This window comes from Tachypleus tridentatus, chromosome 3, assembly GCF_004210375.1.
Source record: "Tachypleus tridentatus isolate NWPU-2018 chromosome 3, ASM421037v1, whole genome shotgun sequence".
NCBI classification, from domain to species: Eukaryota; Metazoa; Arthropoda; class Merostomata; order Xiphosura; family Limulidae; genus Tachypleus; species Tachypleus tridentatus.
In genome coordinates this window covers 34,819,280-34,834,203 of record NC_134827.1, presented here as the reverse complement: position 1 = coordinate 34,834,203, position 14,924 = coordinate 34,819,280, and the positions used below count along the sequence as shown (strand labels likewise).

Sequence of the window (14,924 nt, the reverse complement as noted above, 5' to 3'; positions counted from 1 at the left end):
GGGGTTATTATGACTCTATCTTCCTTATAGCCCGTCACAACTAAATTAGGGACGGCCAGCGCAAGTAGTCCTCGTGTAACTTTATGAAATTCGAAAAACAAATACACACTGTCCTTCGAACACCAACAGTTCAGAAGGAGTGAAGAGGGGTGGTTAACACCTGACCCTCCTAGGCATTCAAGACTTAAATCCCGATGTTGGTTTGTTTCGAATTTCGCACAAAGCTGCACGAGGGCTATCTGAGCTAGCCGCTCCCAATTTAGCAGTGTAAGACTAGAGGAAAGACAACTAGTCATCACCACCCACCGCCAACTCTTGAGATACTCTTTTACCAATGAATAGTGGGATTGACCGTAACATTATTACGCCCTCACGGCTGAAAAGGCGAACATGTTTGGTGTGACGGGGATTCGAACCCGCGACCCTCAGGATTACGAGTCGAGTGCCTTAACCACCTGGCCATGTTGGGCCTGACCGAAACGTAGCGAAACTTTGAAGCTCACGTTCCTTCCTATATCACAGTTTAATCAAATACCTTTTTGTGTTTGAAATTCGTAAAGCTAAGTATCACTGTTATTATTTACTGAACTACAGTCTGTTCTCTGTTGTATTAGTAATGATAGTTTTCTACGCATTTATATCAATTTATTATTTAATAATTTAAGTTTGTTTACTATATCTTTCAGTTTCCCATCGCATACTCTAAACCTGTTCTTCTTTAGGCCCGGTGGCCTTCTCTAAATTTCAAGTCCCGTTTTTCTATTGTTCCTATTTTCGATTTTTTTTACTATACAGTTTCTTTGGTGTTTTCGTTTTCGTATTTCCAGCGCTTTTGTTAGAAGAAACCAGAGTATTTTGAAATTATGTACAAATTATGAGACATAAAACCATTTGCAAAATCACTTCCACTACAGATACGAGACTATTTCTTATTAAATTTTTAAATGAATTCTTTTTGGATTAAGACATGGCCGAAAGATTTACAGATACGCGAAAATTGGGGGATTTGTTAGAAAAACAGTTTTCAAGCCACTCTCTTACTTGTTTTAAAACAATTTCGACTATTAAATAAGTAAATAAATAAAAAAGAGAAAAATTACGATTTTAAAGACTGTTTTATTTTAAAATTAAATGAATGAAGGACACTTCTCTCACAGCCAAAGCCCCTAATGGCACAGCGAGGTGTCTGCGGACTTACAACGTTAGAAACCGGGTTCCGATATCAGTTGTAGGCAAAACACAGATAGCCTATTATGTTACTTTGGACTTAATTACAAACAAACAAAACGCACGCTCACCCCTGAGCCCCCTGCTAGTACAGCGGTATGTCTACGGATTTACCACCCTAAAATCAGGGGTTCGATTCCCCTGGGTGGGCTCAACAGATAGCCCAACGTGTCTTTGCTATAAAACACACACACACACACACACACACACTCACCCCTGACTATATTGCACTCTCTCTCTCACGTGCGCGCGGTGGAGCCTGGACAACTGCTCTTTCAGCCCATTGGATAAAACGGTCCCTAAACCTAAAGCTACGAAGGTAAGCAAAACTATAACGTAGAGTTAGCTTGGCCGATAATGGAATCGTTAAACATGATTATAACAACATCTGAACAGCAGCTTTTTGAGATAGCAGATAAAAGATAATAAACTGACGTATCTGGACATTTTTTACAGTTTATTTTCTGTGACGTTTTGAGCAGATGTCATTCGTCACTGAGCAAAGACCACATTGTTATTAAATCGGACTCATTCTGAGTGATTTTGATACATAATTACTTACTTTTATAATGCTTTCTATTGTATCTGTATCTATAAGCACGAATTTTCTCTCTCTATTTCTTTCCGGGTCCTTATGCACGGTCACATCTTTAAGGCTACAAACTCCAAAATCGTGGAGCGGCCTCAAGTTTGAGCAAGAAATAACGTAGGCTATGTGGCCGCGGCCGTTTTAAGACCGCAAATTAAAGCCAAGGTTACTAATATATCAGTTTTTGGCAAAAAGGGCTCCCGATTGGTTATAAGTTGAAAATGTATAATGTGTGACCAAAGGGAGTTTTAATCATTCTGTCCCTGATGAATTATGTGTTAAAACGAGTTGAAAACTTCATGTGTGCTCTTTTCCCCTCTGATTTTATTCTACACATACGCGTCTACTCTTAAATAACCCTTAACTAAAAAAGACTGATGCTTTTTCTCGAACATGCGCGCCAGTCCCTCAAACAAATACGCTTGCTTCAGCCATCATTTGTTTTGCTTGCGTTTACTCGAATGAATCACTCATTCGATAACTTTACAAAAACTTTTGGTATCGATAAATTTTCATGTATTTGTGTTACAACGAGAAGAGAAAAAAATGAATTATTCATTAAATTGTTTGTTTGTTTTTAATTTCGCACAAAGCTACTCGAGGGCTATCTGCGCTAGCCGTTCCTAATTTTGCAGTGTAAGACTAGAGGGAAGACAGCTAGTCATCACCACCCACCGCTAACTCTTGGGCTACTCTTTTACCAACGAATAGTGGGATTGACCGTCACATTATAACACCCCCACCGCTGAAAGGGCAAGGATGTTTGATGTGACAGGGATTCGAACCCGCGACCCTCGGATTACGAGTCCAGTGCTTTAACCATCTGACCATGCTGGGCCCTTTGATTTGTTAAAGGTTGGCCTATTATACACATTGTTTAAAGCCGTAACCTCTGTTGATTGAAATTACATTACTGTTAATTATTGTTTGTTGGTTTTATTGTCAAACACAAAATTATACACCACGGATATTAAACGCTTACTTTTTATTTTTATAACGCTATAAGCCCTCAAGCTGACCACTGAGTCATCTAGAGGTAATGTTAATTTGATAGGGTATGCTGATGTAAGATATTATTATCTAAAGTAGAAGCATGCACAACATATGCAGTGAATTTAGTATATTTATTGCAACAATACGTCTTTAAATACACGATTTATAGAATAATACAAAAGCATCCTAATCGCCGACACCGAAATCTGTAAGTCCATTTGTCTTAGGCCTAACATTAGTTAAGCCTTTATTATGTACGGCCTATATTCGATAAAAAGATAAATTAACACTGTAATTTGTGTACATTTCTTCCTGTAATTTAATTAGGGTTAAGCTTTATCGTACTTTATACTATCAGTAAACAAACTTATAACGTTATTCTTTTTAAAAACTTTTATTATATTTTAACAAGTCGTTATACAAAATGTCTACTAAAATATATTTATATCAAGTTTGTTTTGGTCTTTTTTTCATTTCCATTGAAATGCTCAGCAGATGGCCAGCCTGATGTGACTTTGCTATAAGAAAAACACACACACTTCATTGAAATGAAGTGCGTTCATATATTAATTAAATAATTAAATAAGACTTTAAACTAGAAAAAAAAACTGAATAATTGGTAGTTTTTGATGGTTTAGGCAAATCAAGTTAAATTTGACACCTGTTATTGGTACAGTGCTTGAGAAGTTAGCCATATTTAGTTAGTCACTTTTCCTTTCCACCGGTAGGTGGTGTTCTCAATAGTTATGTTGTAAATGCAATGCGATAGTGACAGGAATAGTAGGTCAGTATCATTAATTACATAGTTCTCTTTTGTAGTTCAATGGCTACAGTGTGAGATAGTTTAGTTCTACTAACGATTCATACAATCTAGGACTAATTGTAGACTCAGTGTATGCTGTTCTTGTTGCTATGTGGCTTTTCTCAGAACAAAATACAAGTGATTATTAAATCTTTATATATGTTTCAGTTCCTCAGATCTGAAGTTAAATGTAAATCAAATATTCTCTAGCAAAGCTGTTACGAAACTTCGCAGCTCTGGAGTTCGAGGCAAATATTTCTTTAGAATTCTCTTACAAAATTTGCTTATTTCTGAAGTTATATGTCATTCGAGCGATAAGTCTAATTCGAATGTTTTTTTTTTTAGAAATTTATTTGTGGAAGTTTGAATATATCAGCACTTCACACCATAATGTAAATTTTTCACGTGCACTATAGCGTGTTTCTTAGAACTTGCTTTGTTGATTAAAAATTCACAGTTTGAAAAATAATATAATCGACTTTTTTCTTTTTTTTTTTCGTTTCTTCCCCTGCTAGTTATCCATCGCTTAGTTACAAATGACACATCATTCTGACGGACGTCAAGGACTAATCCATTTCTTTAGAGGTTGTTGAATGTGATGCTCATTTGGAAGTAAAAGAGCAGTTTAACAGTCCAACAAATAAAGAGCCGTGTTCTTTCTGCATCTGTCGTAGCATGAGAACTGACTTTTATTATTTCTACCCAAGCTTGTTACAACTTGACTGTTGGGCTCATATATAAACACACATAAAGAGTATTTTCGCCAAGAGAGAGTAGAACCGTGGATTGCTTGGATCAATATAACGGTTTACTGTGTAATATGTACAATACATTATTAACGGTGACTCACAGTACCTACGGGTGTTCGGGATGCTTAGCGGTAGTCACTCAGTGAAACTTTAGACTGCCATTATAAACTGGGTACCCTCGTGTTTAGGATTACCCTATGAATTCGTTTTAGTCTTTATCTAAAGGGCAAGTTTTGGGTCAATGATTAACCTGAATATCGTATATTTATATCCCCTAGTTAACAGTGTGTGTAGTCTCTCATGTAGGCCAATGATAAACCTGAATATTGTATATTTATATCCCCTAATTAACAGTGTGTGTAGTCTCTCATGTAGGCCAATGATAAACCTGAATATCGTATATTTATTTCCCCTAGTTAACAGTGTGTGTAGTCTCTCATGTAGGCCAATGATAAACCTGAATATTGTATATTTATATCCCCTAGTTAACAGTGTGTGTAGTCTCTCATGTAAGCCAATGATAAACCTGAATATCGTATTTTTATTTCCCCTAGTTAACAGTGTGTGTAGTATCTCATGTAGGCCAATGATAAACCTGAACATCGTATATTTATTTCCCCTAGTTAACAGTGTGTGTAGTCTCTCATGTAGGCCAATGATAAACCTGAATATTGTATATTTATTTACCCTAGTTAACAGTGTGTGTAGTCTCTCATGTAGGCCAATGATAAACCTGAATATCGTATATTTATTTCCCCTAGTTAACAGTGTGTGTAGTCTCTCATGTAGGCCAATGATAAACCTGAATATCAGCTAGTCAGCTAGTCTTGTTATCTCTCGGCTTATGGCAACTTGAGTCTGCTAGTCTTGTTATCTCTCAGCTTATGAGAACTTAAGTCTTGTTATCTCTCAGCTTATGACAACTTAGGTCAGCTAGTCTTGTTATCTCTCGGCTTATGGCAACTTAAGTCTGCTAGTCTTGTTATCTCTCAGCTTATGACAACTTAGGTCAGCTAGTCTTGTTATCTCTTGGCTTATGACAATTTAAGTCTGCAAGTCTTGTTATCTCTCAGCTTATGACAACTTAAGTCTTGTTATCTCTCAGCTTATGACAACTTAGGTCAGCTAGTCTTGTTATCTCTCAGCTTATGACAACTTAAGTCTTGTTATCTCTCAGCTTATGACAGCTTAAGTCTTGTTATCTCTCAGCTTATGGCAACTTAAGTCTTGTTATCTCTCGGCTTATGACAACTTAATTCTGCAAGTCTTATTATCTCTCAGCTTATGACAACTTAAGTCTGCTAGAGTCTTGTTATCTCTCAGATGTGTTTATGTTAATTGCAAGCGTGATTTCTGTGTTTAAAAGAAATAACTATTAAAAGCAGTATAATGTTTCTTTTTAAAGTAACATTTATAGGGGGCAGTATTAAAACGAATTTTAGTTTCCATTTTAACATTATATTATTATTTGCTGTGCTTGAGAGTTCACAAGCCTTGTCTGTCCTTTTAACTAGATGAAGCGTCAGCAAGTCTAACGATGACCGGAAGATAAGTCACAAATCGATTTCTGAAAACGTGCAAGATGACTTCCGCTGAAACAGAATCAACTTGTAAACCAGTTACGATAGAGACCACCACGCTGAAGAAGGGGTTACTATGGCAACAGAGGGATAAATTCTTCAGTCGCTGGAAAGAGCGGTATTTCATGTTAACGCTGGACTACTTAGCTTGTTTCAAAAGAGGTTCAAAAGTAGGGACTTCAGAGATGGGAAGTTTTCTTTATAAGGTAGGAGGAGCCCCCCACCACGTGTTTTGTGTTTTCTTGCAGTTCTCAGATTCTTTAAGCACGTGAAAATAGCTTAAAGCACATAATACGTGCCAAGGTTATTAGAAACATAAATTCAATTTATTTATACAACGTGAGACAAATCATGGATAACTTTATCAATGTATTTAACTGGACTGTGGTCTTCAATTCCGTTACTTGAAATAAAGCTATTTTCTCGTACAATTATCTTACAAAATAAATTCTTATTAATTTCAAACTGATTATTGGTATTATTCTAGATTGCTGAAATATTAACAAAAAGTGATAGACTCTGAAATTATTTATCTCACTAGATGGCGATTTTATCGATGGGAACAAACATTTTCCCGCTATTCCCCTCGGGCTGACATGTTTACAAAGATGTTACTAAAGCTATTTCAAACAATATGTTCTAAGATGTTTTTTATTGGAAATTTAATATTGTAAACTCATTGTATTTGTAATATATAAAGCAGATAAAACGTTTATTCTGCTTCATACAATTATTTTATAGCCGCAGGTGCGAGCCTGCTGAAGCGATTAAACAAGTTAATAATTTATTTAACGACCCCCTTATTTTCAAACACTAACGGACCTTAACGCCTCGAAGCGCCCAAAACTGTAAGGGTTAACCGTATATCATAATGCCTCAGATTTAGAACATCTTTCTCAGCTCTTTTTCATAAGAAGTAGTTTAAATATGCTATTCAGAAGAAAAAAAATCCATCAGTAGCAAATTAAATAAAACGTATTTATGAAGCAGTAATAGCAAACTCATCTTTAATGTGTATACGGGTACGTAACAGTGATACGTGTATTTAATAAATTAACGTATACAGATAGATAGATATTAAACATTTTCAACGTTTTATACATGACAAAATCATAAATATTAGATAATTATATCGCGTGGATGTTAGTAATTAAACATATCTGTTTTAGTTTTAACTTTGCTAAATAAACATCGACTCTTAAACACAAGTACTTTTTAATTTTATTCTTAATAAATAAACATAAATTATAACATTTCGAATTTACCAATTAGTCCAAGGAATGTAGGCTTAGCTTATATACAGAGAGGCCCGTAAGTCATTCATCCATATGCTATATTCATTTATGCATGTATTATAAATTTGTTTCTTTTATTTTTTAGAAATATAGCCGATGTAAGCCCATTTACACTTGAAGAGCGTATTGTGACATAATATTATACAGCGAGAATGACGGACAGCACACAGATGCACTGGATACATAAGATATATGGATTGGTAGGGTTTTAAGAGCCATCCTGTATGTTGGCAGATTTAGAGCATATAAAATCTAGATCACCGATAACAACAGCCATATTATCAGTGGTTTAAATAATGGTTAATCGGGTTAAATATTCAAATTAGACCTAAAAATAAAACGCCTTTTGTGAATGTTGTAGCAGTATTTTTACCAAGGTTAATTTTTGATACAATTATCTACATTGGTAAATAACAAGAAATGAAAAAAAAACAAAAAACGTTTACTAGGAAAGAAATAATCTGATAACAATGTCCACGAAAACCAAGAAGCTGTTCCTTCACATTAGTGAGAAATCTTGAAGTTTTACAGAAAGATCAGCGTTGCACGTTTCTTTAAAAGAGAGAGAGAGAGAAAAAGCTCTGAGAGACACCACTAACGTGGTGATGTTAACCAAGGGAAATAAAACCTGTCGAAACAGTGTTCGTTCATTTTGTATGACAACTAGCGCCATTTGTAGCTTAGGGGAAATAAATCAGTTGGAACCAGAGTTGTTGTCAAAATTGTTGTTATTTGAAGGCTAATTCTTTGGCACACACAAACATTTATATAGACCTATTTCATACAAGTTATTTTGTATTGAACTTTAACATGTAATTAAATTTCTGCAGTCTAATGTATTCGAATATATACGTGTTTTATTTCAAAAATTTGCTCAAATCTACACAAGGTTTAATTAACTGTGCTACCTGTTCCTAATTTTGAACTGAGAGACTACAGGAAAGTTTACTAGTCAACATTACCCATCACTAACTCAGAAGGATATTCCTGTCTGACTGAATAGGAGGATCTGACTATCACTCTTAAAGAGCACTCACGGCTCCAGTTAACGGGGCGCTTTCCTGTAGCAAAGGATCGCTAACCTTGAAGTCTCAGATTTACAGCCTTTGATATAATAACCACTAGATAACACCCTGAAGTAAAATCACGTGACAAATACATAATTTCAGTTTTAGAAGTTTCTAATCAAAGAGATTTTGCATTTCCGCCATTGTGTCCCTCACTGGCTCAGCGGCAAGTCTGTGGGCCTGTGGTGTTAAAAGTTGGGCTTAGACATGCGTAGGGCATAGCTCAAATAGTTAATTGTGTAGCATTCCGCTTAATGACAAGCAAACCTAAACATTCCAATATTGGGTGCATCTGCTTTAAACTGAAAAAAAACCAAAAAAAAACCAGCGACATTTAAATAAGTAACAATAACCATTACATTTTATTAACCAGGAATTACGTGGTTACAAAAGAAACAACTAGAAATACTTAACGTAATATTTTTGTACTGTCATTGACAGGTTAATCTGGCAGATGTTGATGGTCTCCAGTGGGCAGACAAAAAACGAGATGGAGTCATTGCAATAAGGGTTGGTCAAGAAGGTCAGTTGCTGTTATGGTCACCTCAAGGTTTAGATGATTGGATGTTCTCTCTGCGAAATGCTATGAGTCGCAGTAAGGGGAGGCGGGAAGTCCTCCGAAAGTCACAGACTTTGGTGCCCCAACTGTCTGATGCTGGTTTAACAAGACGGTAAGATTATTTTTGTTTCCTTGGACACAAGGAATGAAGCACATCATTGTGAAAGTTCATACACAGGTAATTACAGTATAACTGTCCACTTGCTGCGAGCTTCACACCGAAATAGACTCTTTCCTATTATAAGTTATTTAGTTCAAAATAATCCATGTTAGCCTAGACTCTTGCGTTACGGAAATTAGCACTCGACTTTTGTTCTCCAACATACAATGCCAAATACATTAACAGGCGAGAATGTCAACATATTTCATATTACTATCAACTGCTGAGAGTACAAACACAAATTAAATAATAATATTGTAAAGCTTATAGATTTTAGTTAAGTTTTAATGTCTGAAAAGGGAAACTAAAATTGCGACACGACTTTAGGTTTGTTTCACACATACATAAACAAAAAGCGTTCCGTTGTCATTACATTAGGTAATTATATAGAGGGCGCTGTACTCGAATAAAATGTTGAAAAACGTTATTGAAATTTCTTATTTAAATATAGATGATTTATGCGTTATTTTACGTTATGAGTTTGAATTTTTTAAAACTAAATCAAACGGTCTTTTGTTTAAATCTATTTCTTCCTTTATTTTACTATATTTTTATTTTATTTTATTACTGTTTTTTTTTCATATTATTAATATTAAATATTGTAGATGGCTAGCTGGATTTCTAAACCGTAAGTCGTGTGAATGTATATTTGAATATACATCAGTAACGAAGAACCAACTTTCGTTTTATTTACTTAACGTCGGTTTCCTTTAAAAGTCAGTGCTGTAGTGACAGAGAATAATACAATGTTATTTATTTTCAACGTTGTTTTTATACAATACCTTTTTCAGATATTGCTACTAGTTAAAAACACTTAGTTAAAATTCAAAATAAGATTTAAATAACACAGCGATTTAAAAGCAAAGAAACTTGATGCGTTCGATACATATCGGCTACATAAACGTTGAAAGCATCAAAGTACTATATTGAGACCTCTAGCGATCAAACTTGAAACACTAATGTGAGTGGGAAATTTAAAGATATTTATATTTTAGAGAAACGTTATATATTTTCAAAAACTCACCTGAAGAAGGTGTTTATAAAATATTAATATATATATATATATTTAACTTTGTTATATAAACAGAATTATGTTTATAGACAGACAGTATTTTGACAGTGGATTCAACTTAACATATAACCGGTGAACAGGTTAGAATTTTTCTTCGTTGTAATTAACCGTTGTTTTAAAGCTTATTTCACATTGTGTACTTCATAAAATATGGTTTTGACGATTAAAGGTTTTACGACCTTACAAAATTAGGCTTAGCCAAACTTTCAGATTTTCTCTGTATTGAAATTTAATTTAAATTAAATATTTTGAACAAATAACATATAGAGTTAGATAGGACACGCTTTGTATAAGCATTCTTTTGAGTGTTTGTGTTCATATATTAAAACTTTGTGTTATTTAGTATATAAATGAAATTGAATTTCTGTTTCTGTAATTTTCGGTTTGAAACGGTTTCTGTATAGTTGTGTTTATGAGGCTGTGACTACTCAAAAGAAGAAAAATATGATTGGTAGGTTGTTTTTTTTGGGGGGGAGATGTCATTTTAAGTACAACTCGAAGTTTACTGACACAAAAATTACAGTAGCTAATACCATCTAAGAAGGGCCTGGCATGGCCACGTGGTTAGGGCGCTTGACTCGCAATCTGAGGGTCACGGGTTCAAATTAACGTCCTACCAAACATCTTTGCTCTTTCAGCCGTGGGAGTATTATAATGCAACGATCAATCCCACCATTCGTTGGTAAAAGAGTAGCCCAAGAGTTGGCGGTGGGTGGTGATGACTAGGTACCTTTCCTCTACTCTTACACTGCTAAATTAAGGAACATTATACGCAGGTAGCCTGCGTGTAACTGCGCGAAATTCAAAATAAACAAAACTAATTATCCAAGAAAGCTTAATAGCTATAATAAACTGTTAATGAATAATTTCACTTTCAGAACCTACATGGAGCCAATGGTCATTAACCACCTTCAAGCATGTTTAACAACGAGAGCTGACTGGCTTGTGTGAAATTAAAATATAATAATAAATACCATATTTACTCTAGAAAACATAATAAGAGTCGAGACTTACTGTCCATTGTCTTTCAGCCAACTCTTCACGCTGCAACACACACTGTCTGAGAGCTCTGTAGACTCTCCTATAATGCGTCGGCGCAACACCAGCATGGACCTACATCGTTTAAGTGACCTGCGTCCTGTAGCAGAGAGACAAGTGATACCACAGACCGCAAGATACTTAGATGAAACTAGCGGTGAGTGTATTGGCCTTTTCATTACAGCTTGTTGTACCGTTAAATTTTTGTACTATTTAATCCTACCACCAATTTATATTTGAAAAATAAAACAGTATTATCATAACTGCCAAGAACAGTGTTTCTTAAAATATACTTAAATTCTCTTTTATTAAATGAACTTTTATAGATATATAATGTCCACAGAAGTGTTGGAGATGGATAAAGACATTCGTTTTCCTCACTGTAAAAGCTGTAATCGTTTTTTTATCACACTACAAGACATATTGCATTACTGTATACCTGAATCGTGTTTGAATAGTTTCCTTAAAGCCCTCTATTGGTGCTAGTGTTGAGTACATATAGGGTTAGTTGTTCTTTTGAATTAATCACAAAGCTACACAATGGGCTATCTGTGCTCTGCCCACCACGGGTATCGAAACCCGGTTTTTAGCGTTGTAAGTCCGCAGACATATCGCTGAGCCACGGGGGGCACATATAGGGTTAGAGAAAATTGGTAAGTTAACTTTTATAACAGACATTTTTTGGTGTAGGTTAACAATTATATTTGTTTCAAAGAAAAGTGATATTGTATACTGTTACCAAAATTTAGGTTATTTTGTGGGAAAATAGACAAAACTTTAAGTTAAAGTTTAACAATGCAGTAACTTAGTAAGAGCTATAAATGTTGAACTTTGTTTTATCGTAAACGGTTTCAGTTTTGTTTTTCTAATGTTGACTTTTCATATACTTTAGATTTGAGGATAAATATTCATATGCTGTAGCTGATCCACTAATGGAGCCAATGTTTAGCTATAACTGTTGCATATTTTCTGAATTATGCGTTTCATATTTGCTTTTGTGTTCATTGTATTTCACAATTTACTAACAAACTAATGAGGTTTACCATATGTTCAATCTTTTATATTACACGAAGATGTTGGACAAAAACGTTAGGGAAAGAATTACCTTTACTTTCCAGAAAATAATAAAAAAAATATATCAGCCAACATTTTGTGGTTTCATCAGGGCTAGTTTCACAGTTCTTGCAAAATTAACTTTCGTGAAGCCACAAGGCTGAAACGTTGGCTGAAATAAAGATTTTTATTATTATCTTGAGAGTAAAGGTCGTGTTTCTTCTCTCTATCTTTGTTACCATAATGTCTAAATCTCTCCAGTATGCAATACAAATTTTGAAAAACAGCAAAATATTATTATTGAATTTATATTCTATAAATACGCTTCACAAATATCAAAAGAATAAAATATGTATTGTGTTCTACTTCCATACTTGTTATTGATGTCCTTCTGGTGCATCTTAGCTGTCCTCCAGTGGTGTTGCATCACGTCTGCAGACTCACAACACTAGAAACTGGGTTTTGATACCTGTGGTGCAGATAACCCATTGTGTAGCTTTGTGTTTAATTACAAACAAGTATTTTAGCTCCATAGTCATCAGCGACACCTGTTATGTTTTGAAACTGCTGATTGTCATCTGTTTTATGTTATCATTACTGTTGACTTTAAGCAGTGCATCTTGCTCTAATTATTGCCTCTAGTATAAACGTCTTATGTTTCTTAGGTACTAATGACATTGAGTCTATGGACGAGAGCAGTCTTAGCATTCCTTTTGAACTGGACTATCAGTCTCCATCTCGTCTCATCCTTGCGCCTCGACTGGCACCTCAGTGTTCGGGTGGTTCCCACTCTTCACTTATCTCGCTCGGACGAGGATCCTTGGAGCCACTTGGACAGATCCTCTCCACGTTCCTTGCAGGTGTCACCGGCTCTCTCCCAAAGATCCCTCTATGCCCAACATATACTCTCCAACCCAGAAGTCCCTTCTCTCCCAGACTCCCGACTTCTGAAGACTGGGGTATCTTCAGCCACTTCAGAATTTTCATTTATTCATCCAGATTCTCCTCTGACTAGTGTGTTCAACAGAGGGAGTTTCAGTCAACTTCAGCAAGACAAAAATGCAATAGTGAGTGGAAAGAAGGAATACACCCATCTAGTCTCCTGTTCTTCAAATGAAACATCTCGGACTGAAAGTTCTCGAAGTACAGGACCTCCTGGAGAAGAATGTCGACCGTGCAGCATCCATGGCCAACCTTTACTGACCATTGAAAAATCTGCGTTTTCTACTCAGCCTCCTGACATAATACCCCTAACAGTGAATGGACAGCCAGTGTTCAAGCAGCCATACAAACGTAGGATAAAAGCTTACAACAGTGTTAAATCTGACTCCCCGTTTTTAATGCTAAACTCACAGTAAGCAACAGCAGTCCTTTGAAAGGGTCTTTAGGAATAAGGTGATATCTGAGATATAAAGATGTCGTTGTTACTGGAAAACTGAGATATACCAATGTTTAAATAACATGACATGGCAAGCTCTGTTGGGCATGTCACTGGTTAGTCTGTAACTTTCCATACCAGGGTTTCACAGATATGAAACTTTTGCAGATAAATGAATATCAAATTTTTATGGAATGGTATTTGAACGAAATTTATAAAGAGCCTATTTGAAATCTAAACACGTTTTTGCCATTAAGATTAAAAGGTAATATTCATTATCTGAATGTTATTGTTATAGGTTGTTAAATATTTTACATAATATAGTAAAGGTGTCTAAATATAAGAACTCGGATGCACATACCACCTGCTGCAAACCGAAGAAATCTGTTAAGTTATTCCTCCATAAAATCTTTATACTTCCATGTTTATCATATAAAAAGGGTAGAGAAATGATCTATGAAAATGGTGTTTAATGATTATTAGAATTGTGTAATTACTTGAACTCTAATACAACAGTGTTCGTTTTTTTAACAAAAACTCTAATAATCTTTATTATCTTTTATCTCGGCACTCCAGGAATCTTTAAGTGTTATCATTACCTTCAGTGTCTGTGATTTGATTTTCTTAGCCTTCTGGACACTTGTAGCTGACCAGTGCTTGTGTCCATAACAGTAGTTTTTAATGTTTACTAATCTACCAGTTTTCTCGCTCTTGTTTATGTAACCAGAATTCCGTGGCACTCAGAGAATTTTGTACCTGGCCAACTCTTGTGTTGGTGCTCCAGGTACCTAACTTTTGTTGACATTTCTTTCTTAAACCGAGGTTCTCTTAACACTCCAAAGATCTTTTAATGACATCAGTTAAGCTATTGAACGTCAAAGTTGTTTCATGTATCTCAGAACGGCTGGTATGGGTATTAACACTTTTACTGATAAGGAGGGAACAACGTTTCGACCTTCCTAGGCCATCTTCAGGTTAAGAACCATACCAGCCATTCTGAGATACATTTTTATTTCAAGTGGGTTTCTCGTCCTGAAGAAAGTTGTTTCATATTCCACGAGTCTTCGAGCTCGTCGCGCCACCTACTTTGTTAAATTCTTTAAATTAATAATATTTACAGTAGTTTTATTATAATGTTGTTATGGTGTCTTACCAGAGGTAGTCAGAAAAAGAAAATATTATAACCTTAACAAAACACTTGTAACTGATGTAACATCCGTGCAAGCATGTAACCTCCAAAACAAATTATTATGTTCATAATAAGATATAGAAATTACTAGAATTATTTGTGACATGTGAAGTTTCTCTTAACTTAAACACAGTCACATGTTTGGACTAAGGGAGTTTCTGATATTAACTTGA

The 14,924-nt window shown here is 35.2% G+C and overlaps 1 pseudogene across 1 annotated transcript; it reads left to right on the top strand.

Annotated features, from left to right (window-relative positions):
• Window positions 1-1,524: 1,524 nt before the first annotated feature.
• Window positions 1,525-13,542, top strand: LOC143245794 (uncharacterized; annotated as a pseudogene). Its single transcript, XR_013025691.1, has 5 exons — window positions 1,525-1,546; window positions 5,875-6,146; window positions 8,744-8,973; window positions 11,125-11,288; window positions 12,850-13,542. The product of XR_013025691.1 is annotated as an uncharacterized LOC143245794 (transcript).
• The last annotated feature ends 1,382 nt before the right edge of the window (window positions 13,543-14,924 follow it).